General features: G+C 44.9%; 1 protein-coding gene across 6 annotated transcripts in view; it reads left to right on the forward strand.

Moving 5' to 3' along the window:
- The window catches only part of CCDC91 (coiled-coil domain containing 91), a 341,433-nt gene that overhangs the window by 30,709 nt on the left and 283,261 nt on the right, over positions 1–27,463 (forward strand). The window contains exon 2 of one of the 6 annotated variants that reach the window (XM_044996295.1): positions 13,725–13,778. The exons of the other annotated variants lie outside the window; for them this stretch is intronic. The gene's annotated coding sequence lies outside the window, so the exon portion shown is untranslated. The remainder of the gene's footprint in view (positions 1–13,724; positions 13,779–27,463) is intronic. 6 annotated transcript variants of the gene reach the window in all.

Genomic DNA, 27,463 nt, shown 5'->3' on the forward strand with positions numbered 1-27,463 from the left:
TTCATGTAATGTTTAAGAGAAGTTTTGTAAATGAGTTCCAATAGTTCATGGATTAGGGACCCAATCTTATGGGGTTCAGGGAGTTCTGTATAGAGTATTTAGGTTAATCTTTCTATCTACCCAATGGGACTCAGAGCTCAGTCTAGAAGATACCACCAGAGATGCTTAGTTTTTCAGTTTCTCAAACTGTATATTTGTGTCTCCAGAGATAACATGCTTGTTGACAGCAAAAATGTTTTTAAATAAATAAAATGGAGAGGTGAAAAATAACAGACCTCAACCCTATTGTCCCTCTGCAGATTTGTGTACACAGAGTCAATCCCTTACCTCTCTTAAAAGTGTAAAGTTTCAAAAAGTTAAATGAGTAGAAGATTGTTGGGGGTGGAATAGATCTGGACAAGGAGAAGTCGTCTGGAGATAAATGAGAGAAGGGAGGGACAGGCAGTAGAAGTAGAAACAAAAGTTAAACTGTTTGAGCGGCATATTCCAGAAGTCTTGAGATCTTTCTGAGTGTAGACTTCATTGATTTGAAATCTACCATACCATTCTCTCTTAGAAGGGAAAATCTAAAATGGCAGCAGGCTGTAAGAGAGACCCAGTTTGGGAATATTTTTAATGAAGTTCCTCTACCCATGGGTAAGACAGGCATGCATGCAAAATGCATGGCAACAAAGAAATGCAAGGCCTGGTTTCCTGAATGAAACAACATCATGAGAAGTGTTCCTTCTCAGGAGGAAGATGTGTTGAAGATGATGAAAGGAACATGTCTGAACATGCAGGATCTTCAGGTTGGTAAACTCTTTTATTTCATACTTTCTTAACTACTGTCTGTCTTTTTCTGGACTATTCTTGAATTCTCACGCTTGAGCAAAAAATATAGTTGTTACTCTATGGGACTATCATTTTACATGCAGTTGTGATAAAAAAATAAATAGCTGAAATAGGCAGGTTTTCTTTTTACAATTTCACCTTTAAAATAGTACTGAGTATCAGTGAATGCAATGAGTAATACTAAATGAGCAGTATGGTAATAATAACTAAATAACTGCATTGACTTATTTTGTTTAGAAGAATCCATCCTCAACATACAGGATTCTGAAGACTATCCCCCTTTTCTGTGGTTTCAGAGTTATCTGCCAATGATAGTGTTTCAGTCACATCATGTATGTCACATAGCCACAGTATATCACCTGTAGCAAAAAAAACAAACAAAAAAACCCCCTCCATCATCCAGAAACAACCATAGATAAGTTTGTGATAAGAACCAGCAGATTTAAAAAAAGAGGTAATTGATGAAAAATTTCCCGGTTTGTTTATGCAACAGACTCTCCTTTCTGTATGATTGAGAACCCACACTTCATTAACATGGTTCAGTCATTAAGACCAGGATACAGTCCACCCAAAAGAGCAGATGTCACAGGCAAATTGCTGGATAAAGTGTATGAAAGAGAAATTGAGCAGTGTGCAAAAGGTCTAGAGGGTGGAGCAATGTCCATAATGATCCTGTTGTATGTGCTTGTGTGACAACAGAAAAAGGGAATGTCTTCCTTACAGATAATGCACATATAGCAGAATATTTTCAAGAAGTAGCAGTAAAAGCTATAACAAACTGGGAAAAAAAAATCAAATGTCTAGTATGCAGCTTGGTCACAGACAATGCTGCAAATGTATGCAAGAAGAGAAGTAATTATTTAGAAGAAAGTGAAGAGTGTCCCAAGCTGCTAATATATGGCCGCAGTGCTCATTTGATGCACCTCCTAGCCAAAGACTTCAGTGTTCCAGAAATAAAGGCTAATGTTGTTGAAATTGCAAAATACTTCTGTAACAACCACTTTGCAGCAGCTGCTCTGAAAAAAATGGGAGGAACCAAGCTAACTCTCCCACAAGACGTGCGATGGAACTCAGTAGTGGACTGTTTTGAGCACTATATCAAGAACTGGCCTAATCTGATAACAGTTTGTGAACAAAATTGTGAAAAAATAGATGGCACTGTTACTGCCAAAAGTTCTCAACATTGGTCTTAAGAGAAGTGTTGAATATAAGCTAAGTACCCTGAAACCTGTTTCTGTAACCTTGAACAAAATGCAGGGAAATAGCTGACGCTATTGAAATTTGGAAGGAACTGAGTGAGATCTTAAAAAGAGAAATATGCAATGACAGAGTTAAATTACAAGCATTAAAAAAATTAATGGGACAAGCAGTCTTTCCAGCTCATTTTTCTTGCAAATATTCTCAATGCTAGGTACCAGTGTCAAACCTTAACTGCTGAAGAAGAGGAGTTGGTATGACATGGACATCCAGCAATCATCCCTCCATAATGCCAGCTATAATAAACTTCAGAGCTAAGGGTGAACCATTCAAGAAATATATGTTTGCTGATGTTTTAAAGAAAGTCACACCAGTGAGCTGGTGGAAGTCATGAAAGCACTTGGATTCAGAGACTGTTGAAGTGATAATCTGACTTTTAACAGCAATAGCTTCTTCTGCTGGTGTAGAAAGAATATTTTCTTCCTTTGGACTAATTCATTCCAAACCGAGAAATCGTTTGGGACCTGAAAAAGCAGGAAAGCTTGTTTTTCTTTTCCAGATTATGAACAAACAGAAAAATTAAGATGAAGACGACTGAGTTAACTGCAGAAGCCAATATTTTAAGTCTCTCATGTTGACCTGGCTGACGTCGTCAATTAAATTTTATTTTTTTATATTTCATTTAGCTGTTTTAGTTGAAAATAATTTTAACAAAAACAAACCTGATTTTAAAAAACTTGAATGTTTAACTAAATTCAAAAATTCATATGCTTGCTTTGTTAAAATATTATATGTTTGCTGTTGAAGAAAAAAATCCAGAATACATAATCTTGTTTTAGTTAAATAAAACAATTTAAATGTCTGTCTGGTGATGTTCTTCTCCTAATACATCATGGCAAGAAGATCCTCCAAATATTCATGTTTAACCTGTTGAATTGGAGATAGTTCACCTCCCAATGACTTCATAAATATCTGCTTCAATTACCTTTGGTAAATGAAATAACCAAACAATCATTCATTTTCTGATATAGCTGTAAAACTAACCTGAAGGGTTTTCAAAATAATTCACTTTTAAAATGTATAGTGTTAACCTTCTAAAAATGAAACCTACATCTATCTCTGAGTTGTGAAGAATATGTATTAAAGTTATAACAACCAACAAGAATGCACTTTTATTTAGAAATCCATGATTAAATAGTCTTCTTGACTAGTGATTTAAATCAAATTGATTTAAATCAAATCTGCCCTGAGCAGAAATATTTCTTGAAAAAATTTATAATGCTTATTTTTAAGATGTGTAAGGTATTTCTACTGTTTAATTTTCCTCAGAGAACTTGGAGTAAATTGTTTGGTCCTTTCCCAGAAATGGGACAGTTAAATGGGGACTTTAAAATCAGTTTTACCTTGGACTAGGGCAAGGGTTCTCAAACTGGTGGTCTTGATCCCTCAGGGGTATGCAAAGTTATTATGTGGGGGTCGCAAGCTGTCAGCCTCTGCCCCCAAACCCCGTTTTGCCTCCAGTATTTATAATAGTGTTTAATATTAAAAAAAGTGTTTTTAATTTATAAAGGGGGGGGTCACACTGCTGTGTGAAAGGGGTCACCAATACAAAAGTTTGAGAACCACTGGACTAGGGTGACTTTTTAAAAGCAACACTTGAGCTCGGGGATGTCTCTCTCCATATTTCAGTCACAAGAGACATATTGGTGATTCTATTGCTCTAAGTGAAAAGCTCATCCTAAGTTCATCTTTAGCTTTGGAACTGTGAGCAGTGCTTCCAGAATATTGAGAAGTATTTCTAATTCATTGTTCTATCTTTCATCCTGGATAGATGATTTAAGAGAGTGATTGATTGTGATGACTGAGGCACTTTGGAGAGAAGTTAAACCTGATCTACACTGGCTCAATCCAGGTTCCTTTAGAGCAGAACACAGTGAGAGTTGTCTGTAGGTGCATGTAGACTGTTCAAGAACTGAGTCTAGTGATATTGTAGAAATGAGCTCTACTGGAATAATGGATTCTCATCTTGGATCCTTTTATAGGTATAGAAAATAAGTTACTGCCTTCTGAGAAGTGAATCTCTAAGACTGGACAGGCTGATGAGATCTGGGGCAGGTGAAGGAAGGGCATGACTTTCGTCAAGACTTAATCTTCTGGATTTAAATCCATCTGCATCCTTTTACAGTTGTTACTCCTGGCAGCAGATATTCCAGCAATCTGAAAACTTGGAACTTCCCAAACCGGGCCTTTCTCTTCATGGCTGAACAGATGAAATGTTCATAAAACTGCCACTGTGGTAGTTCCTGAAGCTACTTTTATGCAGGATGTTGGCCTTTGAGTGTTTAATGGTTACACATGGAGTCCCACGTTTGCCAAGGTGTGTGGTCTGGCATGGGGAGAAAAGTGACGTGATTGAGCTGAAGGTGGTTTAGATCAGGGGTTCTCAATCTTTTTCTTTCTGGGGCCCCCCGAACATGCTGTAAAAACTCCACAGCTCACCTGTGCCATACCAACAACTTTTCTGCATATCAAAGTTAAAGGTTAGCAAGCAGGGCAATTACCTGGTCCCCCATGAAGCTAAGTTGCTCGGGCTTTGGCTTCAACCTTAGTTGGTGGGGTTTGGGGCCCCAGACTACAGTTCTGCACAGCAAGGCTTTGGATTTCTGTCCTGGGCCCTAGCAAGTTTAATGCTGGCCATGCTTGGTGGACTCTCTGAAGCCTGCTCGTGGCACCACAGGGGCCCTGGACCCCCAGTTGAGAACCGCTGGTTTAGACTGCTTTTCTCTACAAGTTACAACTCTGCCTCAGGAAACCTACTCTTAAATCAAGTACAGCAGCAGCTGCCTCTGTGAACTAGATGTTGACTCAGGATCCTTTCTTGTCTTCTAATGGGGCAGAAGAAAGCTATATTCTCTCTTTTGGTTCTCCATAGATTTTGATGAGAAAATGAAATATCTGCCTGGTTTACAGCAATGATATTTGGTGGGTGGGGAAACAAACACAATTCTACCCCTTCCTCATATCCTACATCTCTTCCTATGAGCTTTATCCCACAATATCCAATTTCTCTCTGTTCTCTTTGACCCCTCACTCACAGACAAGTATGCAAAGTTGCTCCAATGCATGCACTAGTACTTGCCTCTTCAATTACACCTCATGCACATGCTATAGCTATGCCCAAGTTCCTGCCCTCAGCAGCACCTCCAGGACCAGCCTACACAGAAGGCAGGTTGCTATATTTCTGAATCTTCTTTGGAGAACTCCCTGTTAAATGCTTTTCCCTGGTGCTTACATAGAGGAGATATCCACTCTTTCCTTGTCTTACAGAGGACGGCAGGGGAGCCAGTGTGTGCCCTAGAGGGAGTTATCAGAACCTCTTTCTCCCTTTGCTTTTTCCTCTTCCCCATGTCAGAAGCCAGGACAGGGGTGAGAGCAATGTCATTTGAGCTGGCAGAGTGGAATGGATTTACACTTTGTCGTCTGTTGGTCCTTGTGATGGAGTGTGCATAACCCCCTCTTGTCCAGTGCGGGGTAATCCCACACTATGGACAGCGGAAGTCCTGCCCCTCAGACTGAGCTGGGCATTCTCCAGCTACTGCCTCAATATAAAAAGGAGAAGGCCAGCTCATTCTAGGCTGACTGCTGGAGGGGAAGGACCTTGGGTAGAGGCTCCAGCCAAAGAGACATCACAGCCTTTGCCTGCAGGAACTGGAAACCCTGAGAGCCAGACCCGATGGCTGTGGCCAACGGAGCCGCAGGGAGTCACCCGTGCTGAGGAGCCTGGGAGCCTTGATGTTCAATGGACTATGGTGCCTGGAAACGTGGTAGGAAGTGACCTAGGGAGAGTGAACGAGTGGTACCTCCCACCCGAGACACATCAGCATGTTTTGGTGGGAATCCCTGCTGACCCAGTGGCGGACCACTCCGCAATTGTCAGGGCCCTGGGTCGAGGCCTGGTAGAGTCGGGTAGCCCCGGATCTCCCTACCCAGGCCGCCACCCTTAGGGATGGCCCCTTCATCCTCCCTGGAAACTGGCCATTGGGCCTCACTGCCCCGCACCCAGGGGCTGCGATGACGACTCCAGCCATTGGGTTGTAATGACATGTACTCGAAGGCAGTTATATTGACACTGGCCATTGGGCCGCACTGCCCTGTGCCTAGGGTCTGCAACATTGACTCTGGCCATTGGGCTGCATTACCTGTACCAGAGGGCTGTTATGCCCCAGTGGCCAGGGTCCATATATTGTCCCGTGCCTGAGGGTGGTTATATTAACTCTAGCTGCTAGACCGTGCTGCCCTGAATGCAAGGGCTGCTGGAAGTGACTCTGGCCGCTTTCAGCCTAAAGGCGGTTTGGGAGACTGTAACAGTGGTGGTATCACAACCCTGCCCCACCCTGAAAGGGGGACAGGGTGTGCATACCCCACGACACGTGGTGGAGAGTGCAGGCAGTGATCGGGCCCTGCTTGAATGGCCCCAGGGGGAGGAGATTATTATTAGATAACCCTCTGTCACCTGCCTACTCGTCGCTTTGCCCAAGATGGAGACTGAGAAGATTTTGAAATGGATACTGGAAAGTCAGCAGCAGCAGGCAACCCAGCAACAGCAGGCCCAGCTGATGCAGCAGATTGCTAGTCAATACCAACTCCAGATGACCTAGCATCAGGAGGAGCAGCAGCAGCTGCTTTGAGAGTTGGCTATCCAGCACCAGACCCAACAAGAATACTTAATCCAGCAAATGGCTGCGTTGATGCGCCCAACCCCATCCCAATTGGACAGGACCTGGGGGCTCTTCCCCCGGTCTGCCAATATGACTGTCAAAAATGAGACTTAGTGATGACCCCAAGGCATTTGTGGTGACTTTCGAACAGGTACCCACCGCCACCAGGTGGCCACCAGAGCACTGGGCTACCCTGTTAGTGCCCTACCTGATGGAGCCAGCCTCAAGCAGCCTACTGGGGGTTAGACCCACAAGATGCTCTTGTATATGAGAGAGTGAAGCCCACCATCCTGGACCAGACAGGAATCAACCCTGACACGTACTGATGGTGCTTCCGCCATCAAAGGTACCTGCGGGGGACTAGGCCCCGAATGGTAGCCCAACATCTGAGGGACAATGCCTGGCAATGGTTGGAGGCAGAGAAATGGTCGGGACTCAAGTAGCGGAGACTGTTGTCCTTGAGCAGTTTATCCGGATCCTCCTGGGTGGAGGGAAGGAGTGGGTACTGCGGCATCGGCCGATGATGCTGGCAGAGGCTGTAGAACTAATGGAGGACTACTTGATGGCTGATGGGCCGGAGACATGGCTGCAGAAGCCTGGAAATCTGAGTAGGAGGGACGGACTGGCTGGGGGGAGCATCTGCAAAATAGACCCAGGGGAATCACAACTTCTCCTCTGACCACCAGCTAAGCCCCCAACCCTCGAACGCTGGTGCCCGATCAGCTGGACCCAGACCAACAGGGGAGGAGACTCTCAGAAGGGACAGAGTCCACTGAAGGCAGACCCTGGGACTTGGGGAACCCATGATTGTTGATGGGAATGTCGCCAAGAGGGGCACTTTCGGATTACATATGGATTGTAATTATGGGCAGGTCTTCATAGCCGGCCCTCAGGCCAGGAGAAAGGGTCCGGAAAAACTCATAGTACCAGTTCGGGTGGAAGAAATCCCCACAACAGCCTTAATAGACTTGGGCTGTAGTCAGACAATTATTCGGGAGGGAATCATTCCTGATCGTGAACTCTCTGGGACAAGTATACAACTTCAGTGTATCCATGGTGATATACAGCCTTACCCCACTGCCTGGATAAGACTTGAGATCTATGGCTGGGAAGAAACCCTCCAAGTCGGTGTGGCTCCCAGGCTAGCCTACCCCGTGGTCTTGGGATGAGACTGGCTGGAATTTCAGGAAATCTTGCGAGGCTACGGCTTACCTTCTCCCGGAGGAGGAGATGCAGGATTTACAATGGGGGAACTCTTTGGCCACTCCAGGAAACCCAACCCCAAAGAAGGACAATCTCAACCCCCTGAGCCGCCCACCAAGTCCCCCCCCACCAGGTACAGAGCACCCTGTCAAAGATGCCCAGTGGGAATTGGAGCGTGATAGGGACTTCGTACAGGAACAGAGGAAAGACCCATCTTTGAGTCGTGCCTGGGAGCAGGCAGCGACCCCAGACCAGGAGAGAGATGATACGCCTCACCCCTCACAAGGACCACGGTTTGAGATTTGAGGGGACTGCCTCTACTGAGTGGTGCAGGCTCCTCAAACATGGGAAGTCATCCAACAGCTCTTGATGTCCCGGAGCCTGCGCTGGAGCCTTCTGCATTTGGCTCATGCAGTACCTTGGGTGGGACACTTGGGTAGAGAGAAGACTCCAGAGTCTAGCCTGCCAGTTTTTCTGGCTTGGCATATACCAGGCGGCGAGGGATTATTGTGCTTCCTGCCCTGAATGCCAGCAGGCTGGACTGAAAGGGGCCCTCCTTGTACCTCTCCCTGGGGTTGGCGTACCATTTGAATGAATTGGCATGGATCTGGTGGGACCACTAGAAAAGAGTCAGACAAGGAACTGGTTCATCCTCGTACTGGTCTATTATGTGACATGCTATACCAAGGCCATTCCCTTACGCATGGCTATGACCCCTAACATCGCGATGGAGCTAGTGAAGGTTTTCACTTGGGTCGGGATACCCAAGGAGATCCTAACTGATCAGAGCACCAATGTGTCCTCCAAACTGATAGCAGAGTTGTCGTCATGAACATTCAGACCCTGGGGACTTTGGTGTACCACCCAGAAACCGATGGGTTAATCAAACGCTTTAATGGAACCCTCAAGTTTATGCTCCACAAGATTGTAGAAGATGACCCCCGATGTTGGGACGCCTTATTGCCGGCTCTACTGTTCGCTATATGGGAGGCTGTTATATGGTTCCTCAGAAAAGGCTAGTTATCAGGTATATTCCCTTTAATTTTGTGTAATCAGTTGTGTTTTTCTGCTATAGCAGGGATAAACTGAATAGAAAGCCCATGGGAAAGGATGAGCAAAACTACAAAAAGCTGCAAAATTCACTCATTTCTACTTCACCAGACAGAGGGGATAAATTAATTATTTGCATTGATGTAACTGGACCACAGAAGACAAAGGCTAAGGGCTAGATTCTGAAACCATCTCTCACAGTGAATAGTCACACTGATTTCAATTGACAAGGCTTGTGAAGTAAGGTAGGCGGGTAGTATCTGAATGTGACCCTAAAAACTTTTCTCTTTTTTTCTCCAAGAGTGTGAATGAATATAGCAAAATATTCCTGATGTAAACGAGCAAAATACAGCCGCTGCATTCTTAAGGTTGCATCTTATACAGGTTCACAGTCACCTTCTACAAGAGTTGGCATGCACAGTCATAAAACTATGGGATTAAGGAGCTTCAGTCAAAAAAGATCTTGTAGTTGGAGCTTTATATATACTCTTCCCACTTAAAACCCCAGTCGACAGTTCCTATCTGCCTTGTCAAAAAAGGAGTTGTAGACATCTTCAGCTCACTTAGAGCAATGATGATGCTATACACAATAGGCCACAGACCCAAGAAGTGCCCGTAAATAAAAAGCAATAGTGTCCAAAACAGCAATTAATTTTCTTTTTCCTTGCAAATTTTAATGTGCAGTATTTGAATAATACCCTTTTGTGTAATGATTAAAAAAGCCTTCTGCAACTTGACGAGTTTCCAAGTCTAAATGCTCGTTGAGTAAGTCTCCAAAATGATAAAAAGCCTACGTTTATTCCTAAAGGGTTTTTACAATGTTTAGCTTTGGCTCTAGTCAGAAATGTTACAGGTATCTTATTCAAAAACTGTAGCTTATCCAGTATTCATTAGTGAGGAGCACTCAACTTTAAGTACCATAGTTCTGAATAGTAGAAGAGTTTAGACTATCTCTCAGGAAATAATTATCCCCATTTCCTACCTCATCTGTTCTATTTTGGCACAAACTCATAAGTTGTTAATGAAGATTTTGTATAAATTCTGGGAAAGCAATTTTTGTAAAAGGTCACATAGAAGTATTATAATTAGCAACGTAGTCTCATTTTTCAAATTGAAAATAATACTTGTTTTCCCCTGTACCCCTGATTTTGTGATGCTGATCTTTGGTGAACTTTATGCCTTCCTAGGTGATAAATACTGAATAGTTAAACTTGAATTTTAGAAATGCAAAAGAAGCTTTACTTTGAAAATTGACAGAACTCTTTACTTTTCAAACAAGACTTTGAACCCTACTCCTTTTGTTAAAAAAAACAACAAAAAACCCACAAAAGAAAACCTTAAATATTCTCTTTATCAGATCTTTTCATGTAAGTTTTACTGCACACTTTATTTCTCAATTGTTTTATGAACTTGGCATCACAAACATGAGACAATGTATATAACAGAATAAAATATTAGAGTTCAACTCTCCATCGACTTCCTGGATTGAGAGCCTCTACAATATATCACTGTATTCTTATGGAGCTAAAATTAGTATGTCTCCACATTTTATGCCTCATTACATCCACCATTTTAGAAGAGGAACTGGCAGATATGCCACTAGGAATCTCTAAACTCACTCCTAAAGGGAAATTAGAAAGGGAAATACAGTCGAACCCATTTATCTCGACCTCGGTTAACTTGCCAACCCTATTAAGTCGACGTTTTAGTAGTGGAACCGCCAAACTCCTTCTTTGTCTTATCGTTTTCTCATCGGTTATGTCGATTCTTTAATCTCGCCGAACCCTAATATCTCGAGCACAGAAGAGCTTTTGCCACTAACCGAGGTCGAGATAAATGGGTTCGACTGTAACTCCGGCGGCGGCCCTGCCCGGCTCCTGCCGCATCCCTCCCCGGCCACGCGACTCCTGCCCTAGCCCCGGCTCCCCAGCCCCGCGGTTCCCCGCGTACCCGCCCGCCCCCGCTTCGCCGGTCCCCGCTTCGCCGCCCGCCCGTCCGCCCGGCCCCGCTTCGCCGGTCCCCGCTTCGCCGCCCGCCCGTCCGCCCGGCCCCGCTTCGCCGGTCCCCGCTTCGCCGCCCGCCCGTCCGCCCGGCCCCGCTTCGCCGGTCCCCGCTTCGCCGTCCGCCCGGCCCCTCTTCCCCGGTCCCCGCTTCGCCGTCCGCCCGTCCCAGCTTCGCCGTTCCCCGCTTCGCCGCCCGCCCGCCCGGCCCCGCATACCCGGTCCCCGTCCGCCCAGCCCCACTTCGCCGGTCCCCGCTTCGCCGCCCGCCCGTCCGCCCGGCCCCGCTTCGCCGGTCCCCGCTTCGCCTGCCGCCCGCCCGGCCCCGCTTACCCGGTCCCCGCTTCGCCAGCCGCCCGCCCGGCCCCGCTGACCCGGTCCCGCTTCCCCGGCCGCCCGGCCCCGCTTACCGGGTCCCGATTCTTTGGCTGCCCGGCTCCGGGTCCCCGTCCACGGCCGCCCGGCCCCGCTTACCCGGTCCCCGCTTCGCCTGCCGCCCGCCCGCCCGGCCCCGCATACCCGGTCCCCGCTTCGCCTGCCGCCCGCCCTCCCGGCCCCGCTGACCCGGTCCCCGCCCGCCCGGCCCCGCATACCCGGTCCCCGCTTCGCCTGCCGCCCGCCCGGCCGGCCCCGCTTACCCGGTCCCCGCTTCGCCTGCCGCCCGCCTGGCCCCGCTTACCCGGTCCCCGCTTCGCCTGCCGCCCGCCCGGCCCCGCTTACCCGGTCCCGCTTCGCCGCCCGCCCGGCCCCGCTTACCCGGTCCCGCTTCGCCTGCCGCCCGGCCCCGCTTACCGGGTCCCGCTTCTTTGGCTGCCCGGCTCCGGGTCCCCGTCCACGGCCGCCCGGCCCCGCTTCCCCGTCCCGCTTCGCCGGATCCAGCCACGTGCAGGCACCGCGGTAAGGGGGCAGGGAGGGGGTGTTGGAGAGAGGGCAGGGGAGTTCAGGGGTGGGGGGGTGGATAGGGGTTTATCTCGATCATCAGTTATCTCGACTATTTTTGGCAAACCCCTAGGCCGGCGACATAACAGGGTTCAACTGTATGCAGTAATCTGTCTTGCTTTTAGCATTTAGTTTTTAATTATAGATTTTAATAAACTTCTGTAAAGCGTCTTTCGTTCAATAGGATCCCAAATTGCTATAAATATGAACTTAAATGTGAACTACTGCAAATTGAGAGATCACTTGCAGCTCAAGTGCAGACACCTTTTTGGGGCAACGTAACAGTTGTTTAGAACCCTGATCCTGTAAAGACTTATACATATGCTTAACTTTACATGCTATGAGTACTTCCATTAAAATCAATGGGATTGAAGTTTAAGCATGTGTGTAAATCTTTGCAGGATCTGAGCCTAACAGTGCACAGCAATTCTGTGAAACAGTTTAAGACAGGGGTTTTCAAACTGGGGGTCGTGACCCCCTCGGGGTCATGAGGTGGTTACGTGGGAGTCGTGAGCTGTCAGCCCCAGGCTCCGACATGAGTGGGGGCAGGACAGCCCTGAACCTCCATGAAATTTAAAATTAAATTTAAATTAAATTACCCCCCCATTTTAATTTATAAGGGGGGTTGCACCCAGAGACTTGCTGTGTGAAAGCGGTCGCCAATACAAAAAGTTTGGAAACAACTGGTTTAGGACAACTATTGAAGAGTAATCTCTACAGTGTTAAAACTGCATATTTTCCTTAGAGTACTTGTCTATATGCACATTCTGATAATGATGTGCATGTGCCTCATGCAAGAGATTGGAATCTTTTGGCTGGCAGCATCCATAAAGTGCACATGTATTCTTCAGTCCTTGTGCTCTGCATTAAGGGCATATAAGGACAAAGTGTGCTGACCACCATTCAGTTCCTCTCATTGTTTCCTTGCTTGGAAACAGAGCCTGTCCAAGAGATTGCCAGCTCTTTCTTAACTAGATGTTTTTTATAGTTAGCTTTTCTACTTTTAATCATTGGTTCTTAGTTAATGGTTTATCTTTTGCAACCCTTAGCTTTAGATTTTGTTACTTATCTCTGGGATGGGGTTTGTGACGCTGGCAAACCTGCTGCCAACTCATGCCAAGGTTCCTAGGCCTCAACTGAACACTCACCAATAGCTGGAGACCAGACTAGCTCACCTGTGTATTAGTATTGTTAAAATAGATGTTAAAGTCTAAACACATTATTTTAAACTTATGAAATGCTTGTAGGATGCTGCATGTGGTAATCTCACTTGTATCCTCTGTACCCCATGTTATAAGGTTGTATTGAGTGTTTGTATTGTAAACCTCTGTAGTTGTGTAAATCAAATGTAAAATGTTGCCTTCCTACAGAAGGTGTTAGGTCCTGCTCACCAAGAGAGCCTATTGAAACCAAATGAGTTATTGTGAAACATCAAAAAGCAAAGATCATAATCGCTCCCCCCTCCTCACCTTGAAGAGATGTACATGTGGACTTATCCCAGTAGCTTGAACTTTGGGGGAAGGGAATACAAATTATTGACAAGAAGAAAATTGAATCTTTATGCTGCTTAGACTTGGAGAGCGCAAGATTTCTAAGCATAAGCAAGGGATCCCCGGTACTTGACTTGGGTTAACCCTAGAGGCCTTATGAAGCTTGCATAATACAGCAGCTTCTCTTACTTTTTAGAACCTATGACTGTAACTCGTTGTTTGAGTGTATATTTACCTGCTTTAAATCTTGTAAATAACTCTTTTTTCTTAATAAATCTTTAGTTAATTTATTACAGAGTTAGCTACAAACATTGTCTTTTGGATAGGATCTAAGGTGCCATTGATCTGGGGTAAGTGACTGGTCCTTTGTGACTGAGAGTAACTTGAATATTGTTGTAATTTTTGGTGTTAGGGACCATCTAACACAAAGGCAAACTTACCTAGGTGGCAAGATAGGCGGGAGAATCTGGGTGAGACAGTCTGTGACTCCATCCATGTTAAGGTTGCTAAGTACAGAACTCACACCCAGTTTGGGGTTTGTGCCCTGCTTCTTAACAGTCTGCCCTGAGGTTGGTAATCAGGGTTCTGAGCCGCTTCAGACAGCTTGATAGAATTGTCTGGCTCTCCAGAACTCAGATGTTGCCCTCTGGCAAGGGAGCAATCCTAGCCTCAGATGGACACTCAGAAATGCCTCTGTTTGAGAGAATGACATCCCCAGCAGATGTGCGATTTACAAGTGTAAACGGGTCGGACTCACCCCTGCGGCGCCTCCTGCTGGTGACTCTGGGAATTAGCTCTTTCCAGTGGAGTGCCTCCTCCTGGTGGTGTCCCGTCCGTTGTTCTGTCCTCTGTTGTTGTCTTTGGACCCGTGTTGCTGCGTGCTCGGTGGTGTCCTCTTCGAGGCCACTGCCCTCCGGCAGTGCCCCTTAGTCCATCTGTGCCCCCTTCCGGGGGTCGGTGATCAGCAGTCCCACACCCCAGTCACTATGTCCAACCGCCCTCTGAGTCCAATCCCTCTTGTCAGGGATCTGGCGTAGCAATATGGCCGCTCCCTACGGCCAATGGCTGGGTGCACTGCAAGGAGTGAAGGGGGGGGACCCAGGCCCGCCCTCTACTCTGGGTCCTGGCCCAGGGACCCTCTGGCATCAGCCTCGCTGTCCTTCTCTCCCCTTCCGCTGTCTGTTTCCCTGGGCCGCTTCCCCTATGGCCCCTTGCACCCGCTAGGCCCTTCCCTTCAGGGCCTGCAGCCTGGTAGGCTACGGGTTCAAGCTCCCTAGCCTCCCCAAGCCTGGCCAGGACTGCACTGTCCATGGTGCTAGTCTCCTCCCTTGGAGACTGACCTTCCCCTGTCGAAGGCCTGGGACAGACTGACTGCTCCTGCTCTGGGCAGCCTTTATATATGCCTGAGCCTGGCTCTGATTGGCTGTCTCCAAACTGGACCCTGATTGGCTCACAATAAGCCCTTCTCTGTTTGGCTCCCTGTCTGCACAGGCGCCCTAGCCTGCCACAGCCCACTCTCACAGGGAGTGGGGCAATCCGCCCCACTACAACAAGTCCTTCAACTCCTGAACTAGGAAGGACGGCGAATCCTGCCTTCAGGTTTTTCCTGATGAACTAATCTGAGACTCACATCTGAACCAGGTTCACTGGACCTTCCCCTGTATAGAGACCTTTGGAGCCTAAAAGTGTAAGTGGGGGCTCTCTCTACCCTCAAGAATTCTAGTGATAGTTGCCAAAACTACAACCATGAAGACTGCATTATCTTTGGATGGATCTCAGGGAGCCAGAACCCCTAGAGGTAGATTGCCTGCCAAAGCATCCTCTAAGAGGAAAGTATCTCCACAGCATGGAATATCCTTTGAGACTTTGTAGCCCTGAATGGTTTCTGCTGAAGCTCCATCTCATGCCGATGCCAGTCTCCTGACACTGAAGTGTTTGGCACGGAAAACTGGACCTTCGGAAAAGAACTTGGCACTGACCCTAGCACCATCTACCTCAGTGGCTCTGGCACTGGAGCCGAGCCAGCCAGTGCCATGTTCCAAGGGGCCCTCTTTGACTATTGTGGAATTTGTGATACCTCTCCCTGAATAAATCTAATTCCAGTCTGCCTGTCCTCACTAAATTGTTTCATGGTACTTTTCAAGTATGCGGCACCGATGGACCTACAGATACATCTAGAACTGCAATCTCCCTTGCTGTCAACTTCAGTTCTGCATTTGGCACCATCTCTCTCCACTGATGCAGCGCCATCCATTCCTACTGCACTGAAGGCCTCAGTGCCCCCATGTAATCAGGCTATGCTTCATCCTCTGCATCATCTTCAGAGTTGGAGGATGAGCAGGACTCCTAGCAGCAACACCTATTCTCACCAGAACCCTCAATCTTAGAGTATCCCGACACTCCTTATGACAGAGCTATTGGGACCCAGAAAACCCAGGCATGTGATTCCCTTCTCCCTGGCCATTGAGTTCTTATCTGTCAGTGTCCAGATGGCCCTGCTGGGGACTGGGACCTCTTCAAAGCAACTTTAGCCAGAGAGAGAAACTGCTCCAGCAGAAGGTTGTTCCATACAACAGCTCTTCTTAACCCCACATCAAATATAGGAAGAAGAGGAAAAAATGGATGAACAGTCACAAAAAGGGTGATCTTTTAATTCTGGTGATGCTGCCATCCTCCTCCTTCTGATGAGACTATAGTGCCTCCTAATGGTCCCACAGCTGGATGACTACAAGTGATTTCAAGATCCATTAAAAAGAATAGGTCAGACATTCCAAATTCCCATTGAAGAAGTTCAGGAGCTGACACACAAATCGATAGGCATGCTACTGGAGTTCTCTGCAGGAAAGATGGTCTTCTTAACTTGGAAGGCAATTATATACCCTTCCAAAACTTTGTAGCAAAGACAGGCCATGGCATCACCTGCCTTTTGCAAGGTAGATAAAAATCAAACCAGTGCCTTCCAAAAGAGTAGAATTATTTTACATGCATCCTGCCCCACCTTCACTTGTGGCAACAGTGACAAATGAAATGGCAAAATTCAGGCCCACAACAAAAGGAGGGAGTCAGTGCCAAAGAGTCTGGATTTATTTGGTCGATTAACCTACTCTTTGAACCTATCATTCTGAATGGCCAGTGACAAGGTCATGTGGACCAATCAAGGCTCATGAGGAACTTATGATGCTAGTTAATGAAGGCCATTTAGTGGCTAGAGTGAGACTACAAGCAGCATTTGATGCAGTGGACATGGTTGCCAGGTCACTGGCAATGGTGACTGTTATGACATGCCTCTTGGCTTCAGGGATCGGGGTGTTGCAGAGAAGTCCAAATGATAGAGGATCTGCTCTTTCAAAAGGGCAGAACTATTCAGTTTCAAGTTGGATGAGACTTTCCATACGTTTGAAGATCTCATGAGTTGTCCTGAATTTTCTCGGAGCATACACACCAGCACCTAAAACTATGTATACACTTACGGTGGCGTGTACTGTACAGGCACTAAACATGTAGCTATACTTGCAGTGAAAGGCAGTCAGCGTCCATACTTGTCACTGCAGTGTGAAATACAAACACTGTAGTGAAAAGTTCCAGAAGCAGGGAAAAGCTCTGGCAGCTCCCTTCTGCAGGAACCTTTCAATGCATTGAAGGAAGGCTCTGTCAAGGGGAGGCTACGGGGACACTACGGGAGGCACTGCTTTGCCGTATAGAGAGCTGTGTAGGATATACACCCTGGTGTTTAAGGCATTTAGGAAACTCTACTGTATCTGCCTAAGCTGTGCTTCACAGTGAACACTGCAGTTTATACCCTTGCTAGCTGGATGTGCAATGTTTGTACTCTACACTCCACTGTAAGTACAGACATACTTTTAAGAGGAAACATATTAAACAGCCTTATCCTTCTCAGAGATCAGTATCTCCACCCTTCTATTATTAAAGGTCAACAGAACCACTTGGGGAAATACCAGCATTTCCATCTCCATCCCATACCACTCAGCCCTGCCTGTCCCAGAAACATTCATTGGGATGGGGCATTCGAGACGTGTCTTGTAGCTCCATTAACTTCAGAATTCAAGGCCTCCCTTTTGTGAAATCATTTAGCTCACTTCAGGCAAGATTGGTCCCTTGTCACCACTGACCATTGGGCCACAGAAATAATATCATATGAATATTCCATTCACCTTTCTCCAGTGCCAACACCCACTTTCCCTACCCCTTCTCTCTGCAGGGACCCCTCTCTTCAGGATCTCTTAAATCAAGAAGTCCTCCTGCTCCTTTCTCTCAGAGCAGTAGAAAGGAGCATGGTACCTCTGCAGTACAGTGTTCACCAAAAGTGTACACGAACATGCTATCTATTGTGGAAGAGGGTTGTCAGTGCAGAATATGACCAACACTATAACCACAGTGGTTTATATCAACAAACAAGGTGGTGCAGGCCTTTCTCACTCTGCTAAGAAGCTGTCAGGCTCTAGAATTGGTGGCTCACAAATTTGCCTAACAGCTTTAGACTTTCCCAAGTTCAGAACTTGCTAGTGAACAACCTCAGCAGACACTTCCTTTCAAATTGGGTGTAGTAAATCAAAGACAAAATTCTGACATCTTTGGGGACTAGGGCAATCCCAAGATGGATCTGTTTGCCACTCAGCACAAGAAGTGGTGTCAGAAATTCTACTCAAGGGGAGGAATGAGTCCCTGGCCCATAGCAGATGTGTTCTTGATATGGTGGTCAGGAGACCTGATAATTCTTACCTCACAATCCATGTGATTCCCAGGGCATTCTGCAAGCTCAAGCAGGACTCGGCCATAGCTCCAGCATGACCAAGGCAGTTTATTTTGGTTCACGGACTTTCTAAACTTTGTTCATATCCTCACCCCAAACCGTGCTTCTGTTCCCACATGCTGGGACAAGGGACAGATTCTGCATCGGAACCCTGCATCTCACAACATAGTGGCTGGATGGATGTCATTGATAGAGCAGGTCTGCTCTGCTCCTCTGCAGTTAGGGAAGTCCTGAAAAGCAGCAGAAAAGAATCAAGAAGATAAATTTATCTGGTGAAATGAACAAGATTTTCTTAATCATGCTACTGGTAATCAGTGATCCCACATCACTTCTTGATTCCTCAGATGCTTGACTATTTACTTGAACTGACACAGAATAGTCTATCTCTCAGTTTGGTCAAGGTGCCTATGTCCGTAATCCCAGCTCATTAGCTGCTGGTAGAGGACTACGTGCTTTTTTTCTCATCTAACAATAATTAATCATAGAATCATAGAATTCAAGATCAGAAGGGACCATTACGATCATCTAGTCTGACCTCCTGCAAGATGCAGGCCACATAAGCTGATCCACCCACTCCTGAAATAATTCTCTCCCTTGACTCTGCTGTTGAATGCTCCAAATCATGATTTAAAGACTTCTAGTAGCAGATAATCCACCAGCAAGCGACCCCTGCCCCATGCTTCGGAGGAAGGCGAAAAACCTCCAGGGCCACTGCCAATCTACCCTGGAGGAAAATTCCTTCCCGACCCCAAATATGGCGATCAGCTGAACCCCGAGCATGCGGGCAAGACTCTCCAGCCAGACCCTCTAGAAAAAGGCTAACAATATCCTATCATTGACCCTTTGTACTAATTACCATTGTGGCATGTTATTGACCTACTGACTAAACCCGTTATCCTATCATACCATCCCCTCCATAAACTTATCTAGCTTAATCTTAAAGTCATGGAGGTCCTTCGCCCCCACTGTTTCCCTCGGTAGGCTGTTCCAGAATTGCACTCCTCTGATGGTTAGAAACCTTCGTCTAATTTCAAGCCTAAATTTCCTGACTGACAATTTATATCCGTTTGTCCTCGTGTCCACATTAGCACTGAGCTGAAATAATTCCTCTCCTTCCCTGGTATTTATCCCTCTGATATATTTAAAGAGTGCAATCATATCTCCTCTTATCCTTCTTTTGGTTAAGGAAAACAAACCGAGCTCCTCAAGTCTCCTTTCATACGACAGGCTTTCCATTCTTCGGATCATTCTAGTGGCCCTTTTTTGTACCCGTTCCAGTTTGAATTCATCCTTCTTAAACATGGGAGACCAAAACTGCACACAATACTCCAATTGAGGTCTCACCAACGCCTTATATAACGGGACCAGCACCTCCTTATCTCTACTAGAAATACCTCGCCTAATGCATCCCAAGACCGCATTAGCTTTTTTAGCAGCCACATCACATTGCCTACTCATAGTCATCCTACGATCAACCAGGACTCCTAGGTCCTTCTCCTCCTCCGTTACTTCCAACTGGTGCGTCCCCAGCTTATAACTAAAATTCTTGTTAGTCATCCCTAAATGCATAACCTTACACTTTTCACTATTGTATTTCATCCTGTTACTAATACTCCAGTTTACAAGGTCATCCAAATCTCCCTGGAGGATATCCCGATCCTTTTCCGAATTGGCAATACCTCCCAACTTTGTGTCATCCGCAAACTTTATCAGCCCACTCCTACTTTTGGTTCCGAGGTCAGCGATAAATAGATTGAATAAAATCGGACCCAAAACCGAACCTTGAGGAACTCCACTGGTAACCCCCATCCAACCCGACAGATCACCCTTCAATACGACCCTCTGCAGTCTCCCCTTTAACCAGCTCCTTATCCACCTCTGGATTTTCATTTCGATCCCCATCTTTTCCAATTTAACCAGTAATTCCTCATGCGGTACCGTATCAAACGCCTTACTGAAGTCAAGATATATTAGATCCACCGCATTTCCCTTGTCTAAAAAATCTGTTACTTTCTCAAAGAAGGAGATCAGGTTGGTTTGGCACGATCTACCTTTCGTAAAACCATGCTGTAATTTGTCCCAGTTGCCATCGGCCTCAAGGTCCGTAACCACTCTCTCCTTTAAAATTTTTTCCATGACTTTGCATACTACAGATGTTAAACTAACAGGCCTGTAGTTACCCGGGTCACTTTTTTTCCCCTTCTTGAATATAGGAACTATATTAGCCAATCTCCAGTCAAACGGTACAACCCCCGAGTTTAGAGATTTATTAAAAATAATCGCTAACGGGCTTGCAATTTCACTCGCCAATTCCCTTAATATTCTAGGATGAAGATTATCCGGGCCCCCCGATTTACTTCCGTTAAGCTGTTCAAGTTTGGCTTCCACCTCAGATACCGTAATGTCTACCCCCATATCTTCATTCCCATCAGTCCCTCTATCACTATTCATTAGCCCTTCATTAGCCTCATTAAAGACCGAGGCAAAATATTTGTTCAGATATTGTGCCATGCCAAGATTATCCCTAATCTCCACTCCGTTTAAAGTTTTAAGCGGTCCCACTTCTTCCTTCTTGGTTTTCTTCCTATTTATATGGCTAAAAAACCTTTTGCTATTGGTTTTAATCCCCTTCGCTAGGTCCATCTCCACCCGGCTCTTTGCCTTTCTCACTGCTTCCCTACACCCTCTGACCTCAATAAGGTAGGTTTCTTTGCTGATCCCTCCCATTTTCCACTCCTTGTACGCTTTCTGTTTTTTCTTAATCACTCCTCTAAGACGCTTGCTCATCCAGCTCGGTCTAAAACTGCTACCTACGAACCGTTTTCCCTTTCTCGGGATACATGCCTCTGACAGCTCCTGCAACTTCAACCTGAAATAACCCCAGGCGTCTTCCGCCTTTAGATCCCTAAATATGTTAGTCCAATCCACTTCCCTACATAGTTGCCTCAATTTAGTAAAGTTAGCCCTTTTGAAATCGTAAACCTTAGTCTCAGATGCAATTTTGGAAGGTCTAATCAAGATGTTCCTACCAATCAAGGAAACTGTTCCCCCATGGGATTTAAACTGGATACTCTCAGCCCCCTTGGGGCCACCCTTGGAGCCCATTGCCTCTAGTTCTCTATCACATCTATCAATGCAAATGACATTTTTGATTGCCGTAACTTCTGTCAGAAGAGTGGGGGAGAGCCCAGCACTTGTGGTTGTCTCACTATACACTGTGTTATATCCAGACAAGGTGTCCATGAAAAGACACCTGAAATTTCTCTTCAAAGTAGTGACAGAATTCTACCTGAACCAGCAGATACCGCTACTGGTATTATTCTGGAAACCTCATGCAGCCAGAACTGAGGCAATGATTACAGCCATTAGATGTCAGGAGAGCCATGGCTTATTACTTAAACAGAACAAAACCTTTTAGAACATCACCAAGAGTGTTTGTCTCCATTGTGGAGAGAATGAAAAGCTTTGCCATATCATCTCAGACTATATTAAATTGGATTTCTAACTGTTGGAACCTTCCATGAGGTAGTCAGCATAGATCTCCTGATCACACTTAAAGTTCATTCCACCAGAGCTCAAGCCATATCAACATGTACCAGTGTCTGACATTTGCAAAGTAGTTACCTGGGGATCAGTATGTTCGTGCATTTGGTAAAGCGGTTCTTCAGTGGTTATTTACCAACATGCTCTGAGCTCCTGCCTCCTTAACTGGACCACTCCTTGGGAGTCACCATTAGTGGAATGTGCATATGGACAAGCACTTGAAGGAGAGAGAGAGAGAGAGGTTTATACAGTCACTGGAGTTCAGGATGTGTTGTCCATACTCATATTCCATGATCCATCTTTACATTGCCTCTATTTTGGAATCTTTAACTTGGGATTTTACAGTGAGTGGGAACTGAATGGTGGTAGGGCAAAGCACACCATATATGCCCTTAGTGTGGAGAACAAAGACTGAATCGCACATTCATGCCAAAAGACTGATCTCTGGCACATGAGATGTATGTGCATCCTTAGTGAAATGTGCATATGGACAACACATCTCAAAGAACTCAGTCACAGTACATAAGTAATTTCTTGTAATATGAAAAAATCTAACCCAAGAACTTAGGTGCCAAAAAAGGCGCTAGTGCAGATAGGCATTAACATAAAAGTGAAACTTTACAAAAGTACAAGTCATAGAGTCATAGACTTCAAAGTCAGAAGGGACCAATATGATCATCTGGTGTGACCTCCTGCACAACGCAGGCCGCAGAATCTCACCAACCCATTCCTGCAACAAACCCCTAATCTAGGGCTGAGCCATTGAAGTCCTCAAATCATGGTTTAAAGACTTCAAGGTGCGGAGAATCCCCCAGCAAATGACCCATGTCCCACACTGCAGAGGAAGGCGAAAAACCCCCAGGACCTTTGCCAATCTGCCCTGGAGGAAAATTCCTTCCTGACTCCAAATATGGTGATCAGCTAAACCTTGAGCATGTGGGCAAGATTCACCAGCCAGACACCCATTAAAGAATTCTCTGTAGTAACTCAGATCCCACCCCATCTAACATCCCATCATAGGCCATTGGGCATATTTACTGCTAATAGTCTAATTCTGGCAATTAATTGATCTTTGATTATCCCATCATACCATCCCCTCCATAAATTTATCAAGCTTAGTCTTGTAGCCAGATATGTCTTTTGCCCCCACTGCTCCCCTTGGAAGGCTGTTCCAGAAATTCACTCCTCTGATGGTTAGAAACCTTCATCTAATTTCAAGTCTAAACTTCCTGATGGCCAGTTTATATCCATTTGTTCTTGGGTCCACATTGGTACTGAGCTCTCCCTCCCTGGTATTTATCCCTCTGATATATTTATAGAGAGCAATCATATCTCCCCTCAGCCTTCTTTTGGTTAGGCTAAACAAGCAGAGCTCTTTGAGTCTCCTTTCATAAGACAGGTTTTCCATTCCTCAGATCATGCTAGTAGCCCTTCTCTGTACCTGTTCCAATTTGAATACATCCTTCTTAAACATGGGAGACCAGAACTGCACACAATATTCCAGATGAGGTCTCACCAGTGCCTTGTATAATGGTACTAACACCTCCTTATCTCTACTGGAAATACCTCTCCTAATGCATCCCAAGACAGCATTAGTTTTTTTTTTCATGGCCTTATCACATTGGTGGCTCATAGTCGTCCTGTGGTCAACCAATACTCCCAGGTCCTTCTCCTCCTCTGTTACTTCTAACTGATCAGTCCATGGCTTATAACAAAAACTCTTGTTGTTAATCCCTAAATGCATGACCTTGCGCTTTTCACTATTAAATTTCATACTATTACTCCAGTTTACAAGGTCATCCAGATCTTCCTGTATATCATTCCGGTCCTTCTCTGTATTGACAGTACCTCTCCCAGCTTTGTGTCATTGGCTCCAAATATTTTTATTTAGTTCATCATTTTTCCATTTTTCTTAACTTTTAATAATTGTTACTTATATTTTAATTTTGACACCAGAGCTGCTTCCTTAAAGCAGTGGTCTCCAAAGTGTGATGCGCAAAAGGATCCTTGGGGGTGTGCGGCAGAAGGAGCGCTTTTTATTTATTTATTTTTGCTTCATCAGGCAGGAGTCTGAGTGGCTTCGTTTCGTTTAGTTTCTTGTTTTCCAAAATGGTAGACCCGGAGCAGCAGGGGGTGTGTGCTCAAAATTATTTTACTGATAGGGATGCGTGATCAAAAAAAATTTGGAGACCACTGCCTTAAAGCACGATTCTGATTCTATAGGCAGTTGTGTGGTACCAGACAGTAGAACATATATTCTTATCTGACATAATAGGAGTAAATCAATGCATATATGTGTGTGTGTGTGTAATTATTTATATATCAATGGTGTACATATCCTGTAGTAACTCAATACAATTTTTCCTGAATATAAATTAGAAATATTTTTAAATTATTTCAGAAAATAGCATGACATTTTATAAAGTTCAGTAACTTCTCAGTCTAGGACAGAATATTGTCCATCCTGAAATTGAGTGTAATTCTGGAAGAAAATTCCACATTTGGGAGTGGAAAGGAAACTTTTTTGTATTAACATTCCAGTTGTCATGGTTGCTCGGAGATGTGGAGTGTTAAAAGTAGTCTGGATTAATGGATTTGAGGGCCAAAGTACAGGTGAGGTGGTCAGGGATGCATGATATTGAAATTTATCAGAGGGATATCAGCACCACATAGGTGGTGGCATAAATAGATATTATTTTTGCTTGCTCATACCATATTTAGGGTAGGCTTTTTGGAGCCTGCAGTCTCAGCCAAAGATTTATTCTTTAAATAATGCGGTCTATGTTATGTCCGGTAAAGAAACAGCTAAGAATTCCGTCCTAGATTGAACAGATGGAATGAGTCATTTAGTAAGCAAAAACACATAAGTAAAAACGCATACGTTGTCATAGGTAGGGGCTAACCACTACTGTATTTGCCAGAAATACAAATATGGCAGTCCCACCCACAGCCAGATCAACACATACAGTTCTGACAAAACAAACACAGCAATACACTGTGTAAGTTGTGCTTCTCTTAGAATTCACACACTTCCACACCAAGGTAGTTGCTTGCTAGAATTGATAGAACAAGTTGGCTATAAAGCATGTGCTAGTATGTCTCTGACAAAAAGTGGGTTGTAAAATATGTCTTACTGCAGAAAACTTACAGTAACTGCTTTTAAATCCCAGTCAGCTAATAAGCAGGGCTTGAAAAAAAAGTAGTGAACATCTACTAGCCAGAGGTAAGATTAAAAAATGGCTGAAGAGACCCCTAAAACAAGATTGGGGCAACACCAAATCAGAAGTTCAGTTGCCCTGACATTCTGAACTGCTGGAAAAGTACAGGGTACTGAGCTTTCTAGTAGGGATTTCACCCTGAACCTTGCTAGGATAGGAGTTCCATGTTCTAGCTAAAATGAGTCTGAAAAATCTGAATTTCCACCCCGTACTCCCAAACTGCTGGAAGGAAGAAGGCACTTTCTCTCTTTCCCTTTTATGGTCTCCTGGTGGTTGCAGTGGGAAAGGGACTCTATTACTCTGTGCCTCCTCCACCCTTCTTTTTTCTCTGAACAGCTAGCTTATAGTTACTCTTTTTTGAGGCAGGTCTTCAATGTAAAATTGACAGACTATCATCACTGTCCGTATGCTCACAAAGTTCTGAATAGCTTTGTTAAAGGTGACCAGACTCTTACTAATTTCATGCTGTTTGGCAAAGCTATACGCATCTACAAAAACACTAAACTAACTGTCTGGAGACACAGGAAGGCACCACTGCCTTGGTTTACAGTTGGAAACAGTGTACACTGGAAGGCTATATTCTCAATCATAAGAGATAGAAATGTATTTTTTTATAATGAAGGCCTTAGAAATTGATGGCTTCGAGCCCCACAATCTGGGAAATTTTTCCTGCTTGACAGTGAGATGTTGGGGGTGTGGACTTCCCAAGCCCTATAATAAGTTATTGTTTAGAGAACAATCATATTTTGTAATTGGCTTGGACTAAATGAGATGAGAGATCTTTTCCATCCATAATTTCTATATTTTTATGAATCTGTAATTTGAGGTCAACTACTTGTCCAATTCTGTTACAATTATTTATTATCGAGTAACAGATATGTTGAATAGTCCATATGTAGTTAGGGTGAGACAAATCTCCTAGTTACTCTTTGAAGATTGTAAGCAGTTAATTACTACTTCTGTCTAAGAAGCCACAAATAATGTTCTTGTTGTAAGGAGAGAAGAGCTTTATGAGCCCTTTAGAATACATGTTTAATAAAAAAACAAACCAAAGCTGGAGAATATTGCTGGTTCAATGTAAAGGATGAGATTAATGATAATATACATGTATGCTGCACAAGGTCTTCCACATTATCAAAATATAAATCGTTTGGGAGTTTTAAATCATGTTATATTGGGTCACTTTTTTCATGTTAAGTAATTGTGGAAAGATGTATTCAAACCTTTTTAAAACTAAATGTATGTAGAGTGTATGTTTAGGTTTGAAAGTATTTTTCACTGGCAGCAGGCTTGATTTCAATTCTTGAAAGGTGGGTGCCTAGTTAAGCTTTGAATATCTTCAGCGATGGTGCTTTGTATATCTTCTCATGATGGTTTGCTATATCGCCTATTGTTCTAATATTCTTTCTAATATTAAACATGCCTTTTTCGTACTGGAGTTTATGCTGATTACTGCTTGTTCTGTCCTTTATGATGAATGAAAATCCTTTTACATATTTTAGTCAGTTATCATGTTTCTTCTTAGTTTTTTTTTCTTTAGAGAAATGGACGTGTCCAGTTTAAACTTTAGTTTCTCTTCCAAACCTGTTTTAGTTCCTTTTTCTGTCTCTGAACTTGTTCCAATTTGTCTGCCTTGTTTAAAATCCTGTGCTCAAAACTGAGTGAGTGCAGTTCTCCAACTGAGATCTAACCAATGCTGAGTAGAGTGGAATAAAAATTCCCTTTCTAGTTTTGGTGAATAAACTGCTCAATTCAGATTCTCAAACTGTAGTCCATAGACTGCCAGTGGTCCATGAAGCACACTTTGTTCATTTTTGGAACCACAGGCCAAATGGTGCTGGAGTTCCTTATTTCTAGTTGATGCATCATATTAGACTGATTAACAGAAAAGCATGCAATGTAGTTTCTTTTTCACATAAGCAATTACTGTAGATGGCACACTGATGTTGTGAATGTGTAGGCATGGTGGACTGTGTAATTGCGAATGAGAGAGGAGGGTTGTCCACAAGGTTTTTAATAAGATGCGGTCCACACTATGGCTACATCTACACTTGGAGCTGGAGGTGTGATTCCCAGCTTGAGTAGATATGCTTCCACTAGCTGTCATTGCGCTAGCATACTAAAAATAGTAGTGTAGCTGCCAAGTACAAACCTGCCCGTACCCCATGGGTGTGTACTCAGGGTAGCTACTGTGTGCCACCACCTGTGTTATGATGGCTGCTGCCTGTGCTATCATGACTACACCACTGTTTTTAGTGTGTAGCTTGATCAGAGCTAGAGCAAATACGTCTGTCATGCCCAGGTCATGGGCGACCAGACCTAGTAGTTGGAGTCAGCGTCCACAGTCATGAGACAGGAGTCGCGTCGACTGGGCCAGGATACTGGGCGAGAGCTCAGAGGCAGGAGACAAACTGGAGATTGGGAACTGCAAATCAGATACCAGGATGACATGCCAGGAAATCAAGCCAGGGAAGCAGGAGCCAGGTAGTGGGCTGCATGAACA

Source organism: Mauremys mutica, chromosome 1, assembly GCF_020497125.1.
Source record: "Mauremys mutica isolate MM-2020 ecotype Southern chromosome 1, ASM2049712v1, whole genome shotgun sequence".
NCBI lineage: Eukaryota > Metazoa > Chordata > Testudines > Geoemydidae > Mauremys > Mauremys mutica.